Source organism: Staurois parvus, unplaced genomic scaffold, assembly GCF_062004578.1.
Source record: "Staurois parvus isolate SC_StPar_1 unplaced genomic scaffold, SC_StPar_1.0 ptg000129l, whole genome shotgun sequence".
NCBI classification, from domain to species: Eukaryota; Metazoa; Chordata; class Amphibia; order Anura; family Ranidae; genus Staurois; species Staurois parvus.
The window spans coordinates 2,457,795-2,476,374 of record NW_028317925.1 but is presented as its reverse complement, the minus strand read 5'-3'; positions in this window follow the sequence as shown (position 1 = coordinate 2,476,374).

Genomic DNA, 18,580 nt, shown 5'->3' with positions numbered 1-18,580 from the left:
AAGGTCCATCTGGAGCGCCAAGAAGTTCCCTGAAGACAAGATAGTGTCGGGTACCAGTTCTTCTTCGGAGTCCTCATACATACGAGATCGGGCGCGTCGGGCTTCGTATTTTTAGATCCGAGCCTGTAAGTAATGTGAAAATTAAATCTGGAAAAGAACAGGGCCCATCTTGCCTGCCGTGGGCGTAGACGCTTGGCAGTCCTCAGATATTCCAGATTCTTGTGGTCTGTGAAAATCAATATGGGGTGTGAGGCACCTTCCAGCAGGTACCTCCATTCCTCTAACGCCGCTTTGATAGCCAGCAGCTCTCGATCACCGATATCGTAATTCTTCTCCGCTGAGGTGAGTTTCCTCGAGAAGAATGCTACGGGATGGAGTAACTCTTTGGTGCCTTTCCGCTGAGACAGGATGGATCCTACCGCATTCTCCAATGCATCTACCTCCAAGATGTAGGGCAGGGCCGCGTCCGGGTGGCCCAGGATGGGTGCCGAGGTAAATAGCTTTTTCAGAGCTTCGAAAGCTTCTTGAGCCTCCGGTGTCCATTTGAACCGGGTTCCAAGTTTGGTTAGTTGAGTAATGGGGGAGACCAGACCCGAGAAGTTCTTGATGAACTTCTGATAAAAGTTTGCGAACCCTATAAACCGTTGGATGCCTTTTTTGTCCGTGGGTTCAGGCCAATCTAAAATTGCAGAGACCTTCTGGGGGTCCATCGCGACCCCCGCAGTGGAGATAATCAGGCCTAGAAACGTGATGCTAGATTGCTCGAACCAACATTTCTCCGCCTTAGCATATAACCCATGCTGCCGCAACCGCCCCAATACCTTTGCCACATGTATCCTATGATCCTCTAGAGAGGGTGAAAAAATTTGTATGTCGTCCAAGTAGACGATAACGAAGACATCCAAAAAATCCCTGAAGATGTCGTTCACGGAATGTTGGAAGGTGGCTGGTGCATTGCACAGCCCAAATGGCATGACCAGGTATTCAAAGTGGCCAAACCGGGTACGGAAAGCCGTTTTCCACTCGTCCCCCTCTCTTATGCGTACCAGGTTATAGGCCCCCCTTAAATCAAGCTTTGTGAATATCACCGCAGCCTTTAGGCTCTGAAACAGTTCTGGTACCAATGGCAACGGGTAACGATTTTTGATCGTGACCCTGTTCAGCTCCCGGTAGTCGATACAAGGTCTCAGGGTTTTGTCTTTTTTCTCCACGAAGAAGATTCCTGCTCCTGCTGGAGAAGTGGAGGGGCGGATGAATCCATTCTGGAGGCTGTCCTCAATATACTCCTTTAGGGCCCCCAATTCAAGCTCAGATAGGGGGAAAATTCGCCCAAAAGGGATTTCAGAGCCTGGTAACAGGTCGATTGGACAGTCATACGGGCGGTGGGGGGGCAGGGTATCGGCTCCCTGCTTACTGAACACGTCCAGGAACCCATGGTAGGCTGCGGGAATAACCTGTTTCAAATCGGAGTCTCCTTCGGAGCATAGGAGAACTCGGGGCTCTGCGGGGCCAGAAGTGCGACAATGTTCCCGACAGTATGGGGAAGGGAACGAGATTGACCCGGTTTCCCAGTCAATCTGGGGGTTGTGGGCCCGTAACCATGGGAGCCCCAGAATGACTGGGAAAAGAGGTGACGCAATAGCGTCCAGGCGGAGGAATTCCTGGTGCTGGTTGGCAATGATAGTGGCAATGGGGGGAGTTTCCTGATTAACTACCCCCGATTTTATCTGGGAACCATCGGCCAAAAAGATGTTGAAGCCCTTCTGTCTGTGTTGGAGAGGGATACCCTGCTGGTGAGCAAACTCTAAATCCAGGAAACAGCTGCATGCCCCCGAATCAACTATGGCTGTCACCTCCACGGTCTTTTCTGGAAGCTGAAAGGAGAGGGGCACTACTAAGTATTGCGAAGGACAGGTATTGCTAATAGACAAGGAAGAAAAACGGGTGCACTTACTCATTTTCTGAGGGCAGGATCGCACCATATGACCAGCTTCACCGCAGTAAAGGCAGAGGTTCTGGGCTCGTCTGCGCTGGCGTTCCTCCGGTGGTAATTTAGGCCGTGCCAGACCTAGCTGCATAGGTTCCGGAACATCTGGTGGTGGGTTCTGGATGCTTTGTCAGGTTGATGGGCTGGGGCCTAGGAATGGACCCCAGGTATTTCCGCGACCCTGGCCGGACCTCTCGAGCCTGCGTTCCCGCAGTCTTCGGTCAATCTTAATTGTCGGGGCAATAAGGTCTTCTAGAGACTCGGGAACCTCCACCCGGGCCCATCTTTCAAGGGATCGGAGAGCCCCATACGGAACTGGTGCAATAGAGCGAACTCGTTCCAGCGTGTGTCCCCCATCCACCGCCTGAAATCAGAGGCGTATTCCTCTGCAGCCCGCCGGCCCTGCCGGAGCGCATATGAGGTCGCTTCGGCAGAGGCTGCCCGCTGTGGGTCATCATACAAGATGGCCATTGCTTCAAAAAAACTATTGACCGATCCCAGATGAGGATCATTGTTTCCCCTTAGCCGGTGGGCCCAATCCTGGGGTTCACCCTGTAATAGTGAAATAATGAATCCTACCTTCACATTTTCGGTCAGGAAGGTACGGGGTTGTAGCTCAAAGAACAAGAGACAGGAATCACGGAATGACCGGAAGCGTGTGCGGTCCCCGTGAAAACGCTCCGGTAAGGGTACTCGGGGTTCCGCCATAGGGAGCGGGGCGGAAGCCCCTGAGACTGGCTCCTGAGCTACCAGGGCCGGGGGTGCAGAAACCGGGGCCTGTGGGGCAGGGTCAGAAATAGAGCCAGTCTGGAAGCGATTCTCCAGCTGCATGCATCTGTCCTGCAGGGCCGTTACGGCCTGCATCAAATTAGCTAAGTGCCTGCAAATTTCCTCTAGCGGGGAGGGCCCTCCTCTAGGCTCAGTCATGGCCTTTTGGTACTGTAAGGGACCGCCCGGCGGTACCACTAGCACTCCACTGGTCGGATGTTCCAAGCGCACGGAGTCTAAGCCCCAGAGTACTTGTTCACCAGGGCCCCTGATGGTGGGGATGGACTTGGAGTACCCCAGGACCAGGTCGTGACTACTGAGGACACCCGTCAGTGGTAGGGGTATTCACCAGGGGCTCCCACGGGAGAGAGCCAGGTATGAGGAGGTCTGGAGACCCCGTTGAGAGGGACGGATGGATGGATGGCTGAGCAAGTGCAAGGTCAGACAAGCCGGGTCGGTAACTATGGGGACAGTGCGGTACAGAGCAGCGGGCAAAGAATAGTCGGGTCACACGCCATGTCAGCAACAGCAGGTCAGATCCAATAGGGGGCATTCAGGAGAGAGGTCAGGCAAGCAAGGGTCAAGAACAGGAGAAAACAACAAGGTCAGGGCACAATCCGGGTCAGCAACTTACTTTAAACAGGTTCACAGGATTCAAGAGACCAAAAGGCACTGAATGACAGCTCAGGGCTGTTTAAATATCCCGCCCTGCGCTGTCATTGGTGCCAGGCGCGCGCCCGTGGTCTCTACTGCGCATGCGCGAACCTGGTTGCCGCGGTCGGCCAAGTCCCGGTGCCCGCGTACAGGGCGGTGTACTGCGCCTGCGCCGAGCCCAGCGGCGCGGCGATCTCCGACAAACTCACTTCTTAGAATTTAAAAACAGGCTCATGGGTAAGAAGGTGAGACGTCTGTAGCCAGATGTAGTTGTGTGTCTGATCCAGAGAGGAGATCGATTGAGTCCGTCAGCACGTAGTGCTGTGCATGTGCAACATAGATGGTAAGCCTGGTGGAATCTCCAAGGTGTCTGCCAGCAGATGGTGCTGTGCATATGCAGCATAGATGGTGAAGCTTGGCAGAGTCTCCAAGATGTCTGGGATCAGCACATATGGCATCTGACGTCATCAAAATGCGACGCGTTTCAGAGCATGTGCAGGACGAGATGAGTCCAGGCGCGTTCTTTTATCAGGCAGGGAGGAGCTAGGGGTGAAGGAGCCTTTTATAGAGAAAAAGGCGGATGATGGACAGGGCCAGGGGTGGGGAAAGGAGGAGGAAACTGTCATAGAGCACCAGACAAGCTGTCTGTGAACAGGAAGATTAATGGCACAGGTCGAGGGGATAATATACTTATATAAACATATCATAAAACGTGGGTTTAACATAAAGCAAGATCAGCACAATATAAAAGGAATTAAATAGTGAATGTTGGTAAAAATATGAGACACTTGGAGGTAATGTTAAAAAGCATGGCATTAGGGGGAAAAAAAATCAGAAAAAAACAAAGAAATTACTTGTGTGTGTGTGTATATATACCCATATAAAAAGGACAGAATGGATGACTGGTAGAGGATAACCCTGTGTAGGAAAATAGTTTTGGTATAGGTTCCTAGCATGGAAAGGAAATTAGGGGATGTCAAAAGGGGCAAAGGGTGATAAATGAATTGCATAATTTAGGGTAGCCACAGCAATGCAATGGATATGTGGCAGCCATACGCAGATAAGAGGGCATGCTTTAACGGAGGTGCATGCTTATAAGGTTAGGTCAGAGGACAGGTTAATTAGGTCTGTGATGATAGTGTGGCAATGATGACCAGCATGACCGGAAGTGGTGTAAATGAAAGTCTAACCGTCAGAGCCCATGGGGGAGAATGAACAATGGAGAAGTAAGGATGACTCACATGGGTTAAAAATGCAGACGGTGGTTATAATATAGTGGCAATTTCCAACTCCTCATTGAGGCCAGTGGGGTATAGGTTGTCAAGGGCATGTATCCAAAATGTCTCCCTATGGCAGAGTTTATGGAAGCGCTCCGCCTCAGGGAGACCAACAGGCATTACCTCATCCACCTAAACCCGAAATCCCACCGTGGATTTGTTATGGGTATCCAAAAAATGGCGGGGAACACTGTGCTCATCCTTTTCACCTTCAATTAGGCGACGGTGTTCTCCAAACCTGCAATGCAGGGTACATCCCACGTACAAGAGACCACAGCGACAACTAAGGCAGTAGACAACGAATGTGGATGAGCAGTTGCAGAATTCCGTGAACTTGTAATATTTCCCTTTGTGTTGAAAGCCCTTTTGGCCATGTTGGATAAATTGGCATGTTTTTTACAGCGAGCTTTACGACATTGGAACATGCCTATGATGGGGGTGGAGAATAGGCAGCGTACATACTGGGGCTGAACAGATTTTCATTTGCTGTGGGCTACTTTGTTGTTTAGATTGGGGGGGTTTTTGTAAGTGGGGGGTTTGGGGGGAATAACATATCTTAAATGGGGATCTTGTAGCAAGATGTTCCAATGTTTTCTGAAAATGTTTCTCATTTTTTTGATGTCTCCCATGGAATCTGGTGGTGAATCTGACTGTATGGTGGGGGTCCTCAGTAGATCTATTAGTATTGGGTTTACCAGACAGGTAGGAAGCATATGCTGCATCTACCAATTTGTTAGGATACCCTTTTTCAGCAAATTTTTTTTCTTGAGGGTGACACTGAGATCTTTGTAATCTGTTAATTTGGTGCAGTTATGGCTAAGGCGACAGAATTGACTTTTTGGAATATTGTTTATCCAGGTGGGGTAGTGACAACTCTGAAAATGAAGATAGGAGTTTCCTGAGATGGGTTTGGTGTAGTTTTTGGTAATGATCTGACCATTGTCGTGATTAAGTTCTAGGTCTAGAAATGAAAGATGGTCTTGGTTTCTTTCGGATGTAAATTGTATACCAAAGGGATTGTTGCAATGCGTGACAAATTCATCAATAAGGGACAGGGACCCGTCCCAGATGATGATAATGTCATCTATGTATCTGCCATAAAAAGTAAGATGTGCCGCAAATGGGTTTTTTTGTCAAATGTACAGATGTTCCCAATAACCCATGGCTAAGTTGGCATAGGAAGGTGCAAAATTGGTGATTTGGGATTACTACTGTGCACCAGCCACATAGAAAGGAATGGGGATTTCTACTGTGCCCCAGCTACATAGAAAGGAATGGGGATTTCTATTGTGAAATAGACACGTAGGAAGGAATGGGGATTTCTATTGAGAATCAGACACGTAGGAAGGAATGGGGATTACTACTGTGCCCCGGCCACATAGAAAAGAATGGGGATTTCTACTGTGAATTAGACACGTAGGAAGGAATGGGGATTTCTACTGTGAATCAGAAAGGTAGGAAGGAATGGGGATTTCTACTGTGAATCAGAAACGTAGGAAGGAATGGAGATTTCTACTGTGAATCAGACACGTAGGAGGGAATGGGGATTTCTACTGTGAATCAGACACGTAGGAATGAATGGGGATTTCTATTGAAAATCAGGCACGTAGAAAGGAAAGGGGATTTCTACTGTGAATCAGACACGTAGGAAGGAATGGGGATTTCTACTGTGAATCAGACACGTAGGAAGGAATGGGGATTTCTACTGTGAATCAGACACGTAGGAAGGAATGGGGATTTCTGCTGTGAATCAGACACGTAGGAAGGAATGGGGATTTCTATTGAGAATCGGACATGTAGAAATGAATGGGGATTTCTATTGAGAATCGGACACGTAGGAATGAATGGGGATTTCCACTGTGAATCAAACACCTAGGAAGGAATGGGGATTTCTATTGAGAATCAGGCACGTAGGAAGCAAGGAATGGGGATCTCTACTGTGAATCGGACACGTAGGAAGGAATAGGGATTTCCATTGAGAATCAGGCACGTAGGAAGGAATGGGAATTTCCATTGAGAATCAGGCACGTAGGAAGGAATGGGGATTTCTACTGTGAATCAGACACGTAGGAAGGAATGGGGATTTCTACTGTGAATCAGACACGTAGGAAGGAATGGGGATTTCTACTGTGCACCAGCCACATAGGAACGTGTGGGATATCGGACACGTAGGAAGGAATAGGGATTTCTATTGAGAATCGGGCACGTAGGAAGGAATGGGGATGTCTACTGTGAATCAGACACGTAGGAAGGAATGGGGATTTCCATTGAGAATCAGGCACGTAGGAAGGAATGGGGATTTTTACTGTGAATCAGCCACATAGGAACGTGTGGGATATTTACTTGTAACGCAGTAATATGCATGTGCTGTGCTGCATGGAAAATGTGAACCAGAAGTAAATCTAAGTGGTAGCTCTGGCACCATTCAAAGTATTCTGCAGCATCTGACATTGACTTACAAGCGTATTTTACTCACTGCTGTATTATATGGTCAACCAATCTAATCTTGTATTCCGGTTTGCCTGTCTTAATGTTGGTTGTTGATACAGTAGCTTGGTGGCAGTTCTGTCCAATGCCAAGCACCTGATGGTCATGGCAGGTGTAGTGTACCGAGTTGAATGGCTTATAAAATGTCACTGTTATAATGCCTCATTCTGTGATTTAAAGCAGAACACAGGGCTTCCCCCACCCAGTTCCCAGCAAATGATGAAATGCTTGTGTCAGTGTCATCTGGTGCTGCAGTGTATGTAATGATGTCTGTGAGAGGCGATACAATCGGCAGAAGACAGTAAAGACGATAGGCTTGATAGGGACAATAAATTGCAACTAACAGGGACTCTTTTAAATCATCTCACAGAAAATTAGTATTGTATTCTAAGTCTGCTGCGGGGGAAGACACATTTTGGTTTTTAAACTCATCTTTGAGTTAGGTTGTGAAGAATCACATTGTCATAGAAGACTTGAAAAGTTGTTGAAAATGCTCGTATTTACAGTATTTGATTTGGAAAAAGTTGTTTGTGTGTGGGTTTTTTTTTTAAATTTATTTATTTTATTTTAAACTGAAGGCGAGCTACGACATTGTCAAGCTTTGTTCCGATTACTTTCTGAACTTATTTGTTTTGGTTTCTTTGTATGTATGGGTTGTTTCATGTCAATAGCTCCTTTAGAAATATTTACCTAGAAAAATGGAGACATGTTCAATACTTTACCCTCTGTACATACTTGTCTTGCTTCTATTTTATCATATGAAGTGTAAGTATATGGCTAATTTTGTTTTTTATAAATCTTGGGGAATAGACTATTTGAATGCAAATGAAATTTTATTTTTTAATGACATGGTTTTTTTAAAGACCCTCGATCAGCAAATATCACCTGGTGATGAAGTAAACTAATATTTACAATGTTTTGGTGTGACCTAGCCATTCCTTTTTCATGTTTTTATTGTACATGACCACAGCGACAATTGTATATGTATTACTGATGTATGTACCACTTTTTTTTTTTTTTTTTTAGATGTATGTATTACATGAAACGTTTGTGAATGTTTTTAACCATTGGATTGTTTATATGGCATACCTCCTAAAAAGTCCCAAGTGCACTGGGAATTTATTCTTAACTTAGGATAGGTTTATTATTATTATGCAGGATTTATATAGCGCCAACAGTTTGCTCAGCGCTTTACAATATAACGGGAGACAATACAGGAACAGTACAGTTCAATACAATAGGGATTTGAGGGCCATGCTCCTTTGGAGCTTACAATCTAGGAGGGAGGGGCTAGTGGTACAAAAGGTAGTAACTGTGGGGGATGGACTGGTTGGAATAATAATGTTGATGGTGTGGTAAGTCTGCCAAGGTTGTAACGGTCGGGGCCTGATTCTTCGTGTTGTTAGAGGAGCAAGTGAGTCTAATGCGGATAAAAGCAAACTGTTGTAGACAGCAGTGGTCAGGTGAGGGCAGGACAGGGGAGAGATTCTGTCATAGAGTTGGTCAGTTGCACAGTGGAAAGGAGCAGGGTTCAAGTTGTGAAGGTTTCTGCGGGTAATTGTTTGCTGCTTGGAGTGATAGGTGTTTGACGACGAGGAGACTGTGAAGGTGATGAGATTGTGATCAGAGAGAGGAAAGGGAGTGTTTGTGAGGTTGTAGGGAGTGCAAAGACGGGAGAAAACAAGGTCTAATGTATTCCCATCAGAGTGAGTGGAGGACTGTATACACTGTGCTAATGCAAAAGATGAGGTTATGTTGAGTTTGGATGTAGATGGCTTGTTGATATTAACAGGGATGTTAAAATCTCTGAGAATGATAGCGGGTAGTTCAGAGGAGAGAAACTAGGGTAGCCAGGCGGAGAAATCATCAAGAAAGTGGGACACGGGTCCAGGAGGCCCATAGATCACTGCAATCCTCAGAGAAATGGGAGAAAACAGCCGGATGCAGTGAGTCTCGAAAGAAGAGAAGGATAGAGAGGGAGGGTTAGGGAGGACTTGAAAGGTGCTTAGTGGGGATAGAAGCAAACCAACCCCACCACCTTTCCGACCACTGGGTCTGGGTGAGTGAGTCTAGATGAGGCCTCCATAGGAAAGTGCTGCGGGGGAAGCAGAATCTGCTGCTTGGAGCCAGGTTTCTGTAATTGCTAGTAGGCTAAGGGAGCGGGAGACAAAAAGGTCATGGACAGAGGTGAGTTTATTACAGACAGAGCGGGCATTCCAGAGTGCACATGAAAAAGGGAGGGTGGTTTTTGGGAGCACGGGGACCGATATTAAATTGAGGGGATTGCGGCTATTCCTGGTAGAAAGGGGATGCCTGGTGTGGGGGTGAAATAGTGGAGGACCAGGGTTTGGGGAGATATCCCCAGAGGTTAGGAGAAGGGTGAGGAAAGTAAGATGGGAGCGGGATGTACATGAGCGCACATGCCTTCCAGCCCTGGTGTTTGGGTCAGCAGGAGAGTGAAGTATCAGCAGGAGGTGATAAGAGCAGTAGTAGGGAGATGGTAGCAGTGAGGGTGAGATGTACAAGTTTTGGGGTGGAGCAGAGGGGTAAAGAAGTGAGATTTTGGGAACGCAGGATAGTAATATGAAAAGGAGGAGTAGAGGGGACATATTAAAAGGTACACAGAGTGGGACTCAGACTTGTAAGAGATGCTTCCCAGGGTGTTTGCTTGCAGTCTGTCCAGTGTGCAGTAGAGTTTCTTGTTGTCGTATCTTCCTGCTGCTTGAGTTATCCTGCTTTAGTTCAACTGCTGTGTTTAACTGCTTCTTCGCACTCCATCAACGCAGCACTCACGCAAAAGCAGCACCCCATCCGTGACTGTGCTCCCCCCCATCAGTAATCTCCCCCCATAAGCTGGTCTAAATTTATAGGGAGATACTCAAATGATCACTCTTCTCCGCCCCAATTAGAAACTGATAAGGATCACATGAATAGTGGGGGATGTTTCTTAAGCACAGACCAGAAACAGACTACAGTCATAAAATGGGTGCAGCTAGAGGTGAGAACTGGTCAAGATATACAAAAATATAAATACACTATTTGCTCTGAATTTAACAGGACTCAATGCATTTTTCCAGTTAAGAGTGGAGATAGGTGCATTTACCCAGAGAAAGCAGCAGGAGTCAATGCGTTTTTCCAGTTAAGACTGGAGATAGGTGCATTTACGCAAATGCAGCACCCCGTCAGTGACTGTGCCCCCCCATCAGTTTAGTTTCACCTAGCATCTTGTGAATGTGCGTTTTTGATCTTCATTCATGTCAATGGGAGGCCCTATGCATGACAGCTGTGCCAAAGTAGCTCATGTACCTTTTTTGGATATTGAGTTTCGTGCATTTTTAATCACAAGTTTTGTTGTGACACCACAAGTGCACGTTCATGGAATGCTAAGGTATGAATGCAGCCCTAAAGGTCCAAATCGCTGAACAACCAAACTCCTGTGTTTTTGATTATACCTGTTCACATATGAGGCACTTGTAGCTCAATGCCTAAAGCTCACTGATCTACTTTTAATGCAGAATGGGGCATTTTTGGACCCCTAGACTTTAAACAGAGCTCCAGTCACCTGGCTGTGACAACTTGTGGCTTCACAGCTGGGTGCCCACTGCGTGTGTGCAAGTAGCGCTTTGCCTTGCGAATAGACTCGTAATCTTCTAGGACCTGTCGCAACTTCCGATCGCATAGGTGGTCGCAGCGGAAGTTGGAGCGGGTATCCTCCCACTCCCCAAAGGTGCCAATCCTTAACTGGGAACGGGGGACCCTTACTTTGTAAAACACATTCAGTTTAAAATAGAGATGGAAGGCAAAACATATGTGTATACAGTACTGTGCAAAAGTTTTAGGCAGGTGTGATAATAGAAGTGTTAATAGTTTATTTTATCAATTAACAAAATGGAAAGCAGTTTAACAGAAGAGAAATTCACATGAAATCAATTTTTGGTGTGACCACCCTTTGCTTTCAAAACAGCATCAACTCTTCAATCTACACCTGCACACAGTTTTTAAAAGAACTCGGCAGGTATGTTGTTCCAAACCTCTTGGAGAACCAACCACAGATTTTTTGTGGATGTAGGCTGCCTCAAATCCTTCCGTCTCTTCACCTAATCCCAGACAGGCTCCATGATGTTGAAATCAAGGCTCCCTGGGGGCCAAACCATCACTTCTGGAACTCTGTGTTCTTCTTTACACTGAATTCTTAGTGACATTGGCTGTATGTTTTGGGTCATTCTCTTCCTGTAGAATACATTTGAGGTCATTAACACACCTCCCTAATGCCTAATGCTATGGCATGATGGATAAGTATCTGCCTGTGTTTCTCAGCATTGAGGACACCATTGATCCTGACCAAATATTTCAGATTGTGACTCGTCAGTCCAGAGCACCTGCTGCCAGTGTTCTGCACCCCACTTCCTATGTTTTGATGCATAGTTGATTAGCCTTGTTTCCATGTTGGAGGTATGGATTTTTTGGCCACAATTCTTCCATGAAGACCATTTCTGGCCAGACTTATATAGGAGATGGGTGTACCTAGATCCCACTGGTTTCCTCCAGTTCTGTGCTGATGGCACTGCTAGACATCTTCCAGTGTCGAAGGGAAGTAAGCATGGTGTCTTTCATCTGCACATTAAGTTTCCTTGGTCGATCACTGTGTCTACGGTCCTCAACGTTGCCAGATTCTGTGTGCTCCTTCAAAAGAGCTTGAAACCACAATCTGATTTGAAATCTTTGGCTGGGACAGACTTTACTGATCCAGTATAACTACCTTGTGTCTTGTTGCTGTGCTCACTCTTTCCATGGTGTATGACCTGTGACCTGAAACTCTCTTCCACAACCTCACCTTAGTAGTAGGGTATGACTATTCCTCAACTAGATTTAGACACCACTGTTTCAGTTAAAGAGGAACTTTACCCATAACAACTTGATAAAAAATGTTCTTTAGCAAGGAACATACATTCTGCATTAATAATTATGCTAACAATCACATGCTTCCCTGATGGTATGGCATTGTGGATAAGTATCTGCCTATATTTCTCAGCATTGAGGACACCATTGATCATACTAACCAGCAATTAGCTTTCTATTGGCTAATACAAAAATGCTGAAGCCTGAATAAACCTATAGTTAGTATTATAAATGTATTTTCCAAAGCCGTATTCAAACTCTTAATTCGTGTTGATCGTGCCTTCCCTGAAATAGTATGCAGGTGTGCTAATTTTATACAACTATGAAATGTATTATTTTTGCCCTCTATTCTAGGAAATGGCAACAGGTCGACGGCTGTCTTATTTGAACCCCCGTCTTTTGCGGACAGTGTTTTTGCAACTGCAGCAACAACAAAAAGAAGGTCTGTTCTGTGATGTCATTTTAAAGGGTGATGGTGAGTTGATTTATTTGGCATAGGTTGTTTAAAATTTACTGCTTCAGATCTTTTACCTTTTACTGCGGTTGGTGTTTTTTTTTTTTTTTTTTTTTTTCCAGCCTGTAATTGCACCTCTATGTTAGCCTGTGTGTCCATGCACACACAGGGGTTTACAAGTGTATTAGAAGAGGAGCATTTACAAGCTTAAAAAAAACATCTTTCCACTTCCACTTTTGGAAGGGGAGCTTTCAAGCAGAAAAAATGCTTAACGCGTGTGAATCTGTTTAAGTGCTAGCCGTGTTTAGACATTAATGCATTTCAATGGTTATAATTAATATTCTGGCCAATGGGATCCATTAACACTTAAAACACTTGCTGTGCCGAAACGTGTGCAGTATGCAGCTTTATGCTCCATGCACACTGGGCGTTTTAATAATGCTAGGTATGACGAAATATGACAGAAATGGAAAAATCCCATAAACTGGATGTTAAACAGTCCAAGGTAATAATATCAGTCCAAAAAGGTATATTCCAGTGATGGAGTATAAACGACTTCAATCCAAATGGGTATATTCCAGCATCCTAACATGAAGGTGTAGAAAAATTGCCCACTCACCGGAAGTGCAATTTAATGTGCACATAGAAATTCCATGAAGCCGGAGGTCCCATGAAGGTATAGCCCAGGGGTCTGCAACCTTTAAGACATAAAGAGCCACTTGGACCCGTTTCCGAAGGGAAAAAAAAGACCGGGAGCCGCAAAACCATTGCAACATTTAAAACAAATCCGGCACTGCATATATTGTTTCTTACCTTAATGCTATATACAGGATCGTGCAGTTAGCTGTCAATCTGAAGAAAAAAAGAAATTTTTCACTTAATGTAAAATATATTTTTGCACATTAATAGCTAATTAAAATATTTAATTTATCTGGTTAATGGGATTTTTTCTCCTGAACCTCAGTGCACAGTGTCTGCACATCAGGGCTGTAAGACGTCACCTTCATTTTCACACAGGCTTTCAAGCTGTCATCTGTGAGGCGTGATCGATGTTTGTTTTTAATATAGTTCATGTTGGAGAAGACCTGCTCACATACATATGTGGAGCCGAAGATCGACAGCACTCCAAATGCATACTTTTTATTTTGAGAGCCACATTTTTAAAACTGAAAATACATCCCCCATATAGTAATACATCCCCCATATAGTAATTCATCCCCCATAGTAATTCATCCCCCATATAGTAATTCATCCCCCATATAGTAATTCATCCCCCATATAGTAATTCATCCCCCATAGTAATTAATCCCCCATAGTAATTAATCCCCCATAGTAATTCATCCCCCATAGTAATTCATCCCCCATATAGTAATTCATCCCCCATAGTAATTCATCCCCCATAGTAATTCATCCCCCATAGTAATTCATCCCCCATATAGTAATTCATCCCCCCTATAGTAATTCATCCCCCCTATAGTAATTCATCCCCCCTATAGTAATTCATCCCCCCTATAGTAATTCATTCCCCATATTGTGTCAATTCACTTACCTTTGCTCCACGCGTTCCTCTCGCCGTGTTCCCGCGCCGTTCCGGTCTTCAGGGCGGACTGTGAGAGGAGAGGCGTTCGTCACGCTGCCCCGCCTACATCCTGACAGCCAATGTTTGCCACGCTGAAACCCTATTGCCTGTCACCTGGTGGGCAGTGTGCTCCAGAGCCGCAGCAAAGATGAAAAAGAGCCGCGGGTTGCCGACACCCGGTATAGCCTGATGATAAAGGTGCCCTCTGGTGGTGGATAGGGCGACGGCTGCCAGAGAAGTTGATCTGGACCAATTTCCCAAATTGTCCTGCCTGGGTGGACTCCTAGAATGCTGGGCTGAGATGTGGAGGCTCAGTGCCAGGTAGTAGAGATGAGAATGCTCATAGTGTAGTATTATAAAAAGTGTTTATTGAGTATATATCATTAAGATAAAACAGTAAACGTACAGGGTTGGAGTACCTATACAGGTATAGTGTAAATGAGCTCTTTAAATACACTGACCAGTGAATATAAATGATGGCCACCGGACCTCCTGATCCGGTGGCTTAACGTCAAGGCGTGCAGAGGCTCCTCCTAGACGCGCTTTGTGTAATAACACGTCTCCTGTAGGGGTGATGGCATCACCCCTACAGGAGACGTGTTATTACACGAAGCGCGTCTAGGAGGAGCCTCTGCACGCCTTGACGTTAAGCCACCGGATCAGGAGGTCCGGTGGCCATCATTTATATTCACTGGTCAGTGTATTTAAAGAGCTCATTTACACTATACCTGTATAGGTACTCCAACCCTGTACGTTTACTGTTTTATCTTAATGATATATACTCAATAAACACTTTTTATAATACTACACTATGAGCATTCTCATCTCTACTACCTGGCACTGAGCCTCCACATCTCAGCCCAGCATTCTAGGAGTCCACCCAGGCAGGACAATTTGGGAAATTGGTCCAGATCAACTTCTCTGGCAGCCGTCACCCTATCCACCACCAGAGGGCACCTTTATCATCAGGCTATACCTTCATGGGACCTCCGGCTTCATGGAATTTCTATGTGCACATTAAATTGCACTTCCGGTGAGTGGGCAATTTTTCTACACCTTCATGTTAGGATGCTGGAATATACCCATTTGGATTGAAGTCGTTTATACTCCATCACTGGAATATACCTTTTTGGACTGATATTATTACCTTGGACTGTTTAACATCCAGTTTATGGGATTTTTCCATTTCTGTCATATTTCGTCATACTTTAGACAGTGTGTTTTATTTATATAGCGCTGCACACCCTATTTTTATGTCATATTCTTAGAAAGGCTTTGTGGTTCCTTTTTGTGCATCAGCAGCTTTTCATTGGTGCGCTCGCTAAACTCACACATTTATGTTTTAATAATGCTGGTAACGTTTGCGGCGTAAAGTCACGTTAAAAACGTGAGTTTTTCAGTGTTTTTAGCATTTCTGCAAATAATTTTTTTTTCCTCAAAAAAAGTCTAGAAACGCTGGTTTATTGCGTTTTGCTGCGTTTTTCAGCGTTAGAGCGTTTTTACAGCTAAAAAAACTCCTCTAGAAACCCACTAGTTCTGGGTTTTTTTCCAGCTAAAAAACGCTGATTACAGTCTATGTGTACATGGACACATAGGATAACATGCTGGGGAATTTACTGGCTGTAGAAAAAACCCCTAAAAGCCAAAAACAGCAGCTGTAAAAATGTCCAGTGTGCATGAGGACATAGGCAGGTTCTTAAGCCTCTTTTCTTCTGCTAGGAGTTCTGATGTTTAGAGCAAAAACTCAAATGCCCTGTGTGCATGAGCTCTTATGGACCAGAGCAATGTTTACATTTCCACTGTGGGCCTGTTTATTTGGTTCAAACTTCATCATTACCGTATTTTTCGCCGTATAAGACGCACTTTTTCTTCCCCAAAACTGGGGGGGAAATGTCAGTGCGTCTTATGGGGCGAATATGGAGCGGCCGGTCCGGTATTTCCACCGCGGCCGTGTCAGAATACCGGGCCGGCCGCTCAGCTCTGCAGCGGGACCTTACCTGTTCCTCTATCCAGCGGCGTGCTGTCTTCCCGGCTTCTGTAGTGTGGGCACTGGGCATGACAGCCGGGTGCCAAGTGCGCATGCGCAAGAAGCGGTGCTTTTTGTGAATGGTAAGGCGGTACCTGGGACACATGACAGATCCCAGAAGCCGCCGGACCAATCACAAAGCGCAAGTGCTTCTCGCTCATGCGCACTGGGCACCCGGCTGTTATGCCGAGCGACATCACAGAAGCCGGGAAGACAGCGCGCGGCTGGATTGAGGAACAGGTAAGATCAAACAAAAACTCCGCGGAAGTAAGAGCGGGTACCTGTCAAATTCACGTACCCGCTCCCCACCTCCCCAAAGGTCAGCAGTCATCTGTACTGTCCGCAGTCTCTGGTCATCCCTGTGCTGTCCGCAGTCTCTGGTCATCCCTGTGCTGTCCGCAGTCTCTGGTCATCCCTGTGCTGTCCGCAGTCTCTGGTCATCCCTGTGCTGTCCGCAGTCTCTGGTCATCCCTGTGCTGTCCGCAGTCTCTGGTCATCTCCTGTACTGTGTCTGCAGTCCATTAGTTCAGATTTTTTTTTTCCTGTTTTCTGCCTCTAAAACCTAGGTGCGTCTTATGGTCAGGTGCGTCTTATACGGCGAAAAATACGGTATTTAAGATAATGAAGTAATACATACTACAATATGTTAATAGGGGGTTAAATAGGAATTCATTTTATTAGGGGATAAAGGTGCTTAACTTGTACAAGAAAAATAGAATATGGGATTTTGAAATTGCATAAAAATAGACAAACAGAAATATTTAAAAGGAGGTTTTCTCCAATTTATTACAAACAAATTATATTGAGTACAAGTAAGTACAGTAAATTTTGACATCCATAACAAGCTTGGCTGTTTTTTGCGGCATATAGATGGTGTTTTCCTACATGTTTTGCCCAACCTGGGCTTCCTCAGGGGAAAAGATAAGTTATCCGCAGTACAGACTACAAGTATATCAAAGACCTAAATAAATCAGACATGGTTATTACATATACCATTTTTTTTATTTTACACAAGGGTTTTAACTGTCAATAAAGGTATATGAACCCCCAGCTTACACTTGGGACCACGCTGCCAATATCATTCATTAAAACAGTGATACACATCCGTGCAATTGCAGAAGGTAGATAAAGGACTGAATGTCCACCTAAACATAAATATATAACCATCAAGGGTGTAAAAAAAAAAAAACCCCAAATTCTCCTGATCAAATATTTGCCTAGATCACTTACAATAAAAAAAAGGAGGTAGGGAGGATTATCAACACTGAAGCACCACCACTAGATGTCAGAAGTATTTCTCACTCATCAAAAATCCACACTAAAGGAGAAATACCCAAGAGAATTGCTCACAGAACAGTTCTTGGAGGACATATAGGTGACTAGACACTTAACAAGGCATTCAATTATCGGCCTCGCCAAAAATATAAGATCCCAAGCACAGCCTAAATATTCAGGCATCACCTCTCCGGCCAAAATACTGTCTCATTTGATCTGCCCTTATATACCTTCCACCTGGCCGTCGTGTGACATCATTAGTTGGGTGCAGACGTCCGGTATATGACTGCAGATGCCGTCAACACGCATACGCGGACCTAAGCCAAAAAAAACTACCATGCAGTCAAAGGGCTGCAGAGGTAGGAGGTATAGAATCGAGACAGCGCCACCAATGGTCGGAGGATATACACGATACATGAAATCAAGCAAAACATAATCCACCACCTAGTGGTAAAATAGAATAACTGCAGGTATTGCCATGAAGATTCATAAGTCAAAATAAAACCAATGCCACCACTGGTGAAACGGTCAACCTAACATATCAAACATGTAACTAAATATCATGTTGCAAAATATGACAATGACAAACTATGCTGTCAATATTCTCAATGGTGGTACAATCCCCACATGACACGGACATGGGCCTATTTATTTGGTTTGCACTTAATCATTATTTAAGATAAGGAAGTAATACATACTACAATATGTTAATATGGGGTTAAATAGGAATTCATTTTATTAGGGGAAAAAGGTGTGTAACTTGTACCTTTTACAAGGGCTTATTCATAACTGCAGCGTTGGGCAAGGCAATTTGCTTAAAGTTTTTGTTAATCTCAGACATGAAATATTAGCAAAGCATATCCCTAGCTTTCAGTTCAGAAGCATAGCTCTCAATCCAGAGCACTACCTGTAATTTTTCTCTGCTGCCCATTTCCTCTGCTGTCAGCATGAGTCACCACTGACAAGTTTTCTGCCTGTGATTGACAGCCTCAGCTCTGTTCCTGTGTGCCATGTGAAGGGGGGCGTGTCCCTTCTGTCCAATCATCTCAGGGCTTCCCTCACTTGAGCTCTGCTGAATGTAACTTCAGCTCACCTCCCCCAGCTTTTCAGAGTGGAGAGATCCTGTGTAAATTCGGTACTTTCAGTGGATGTAGAGAAGAGAGAGCTTTAGGTA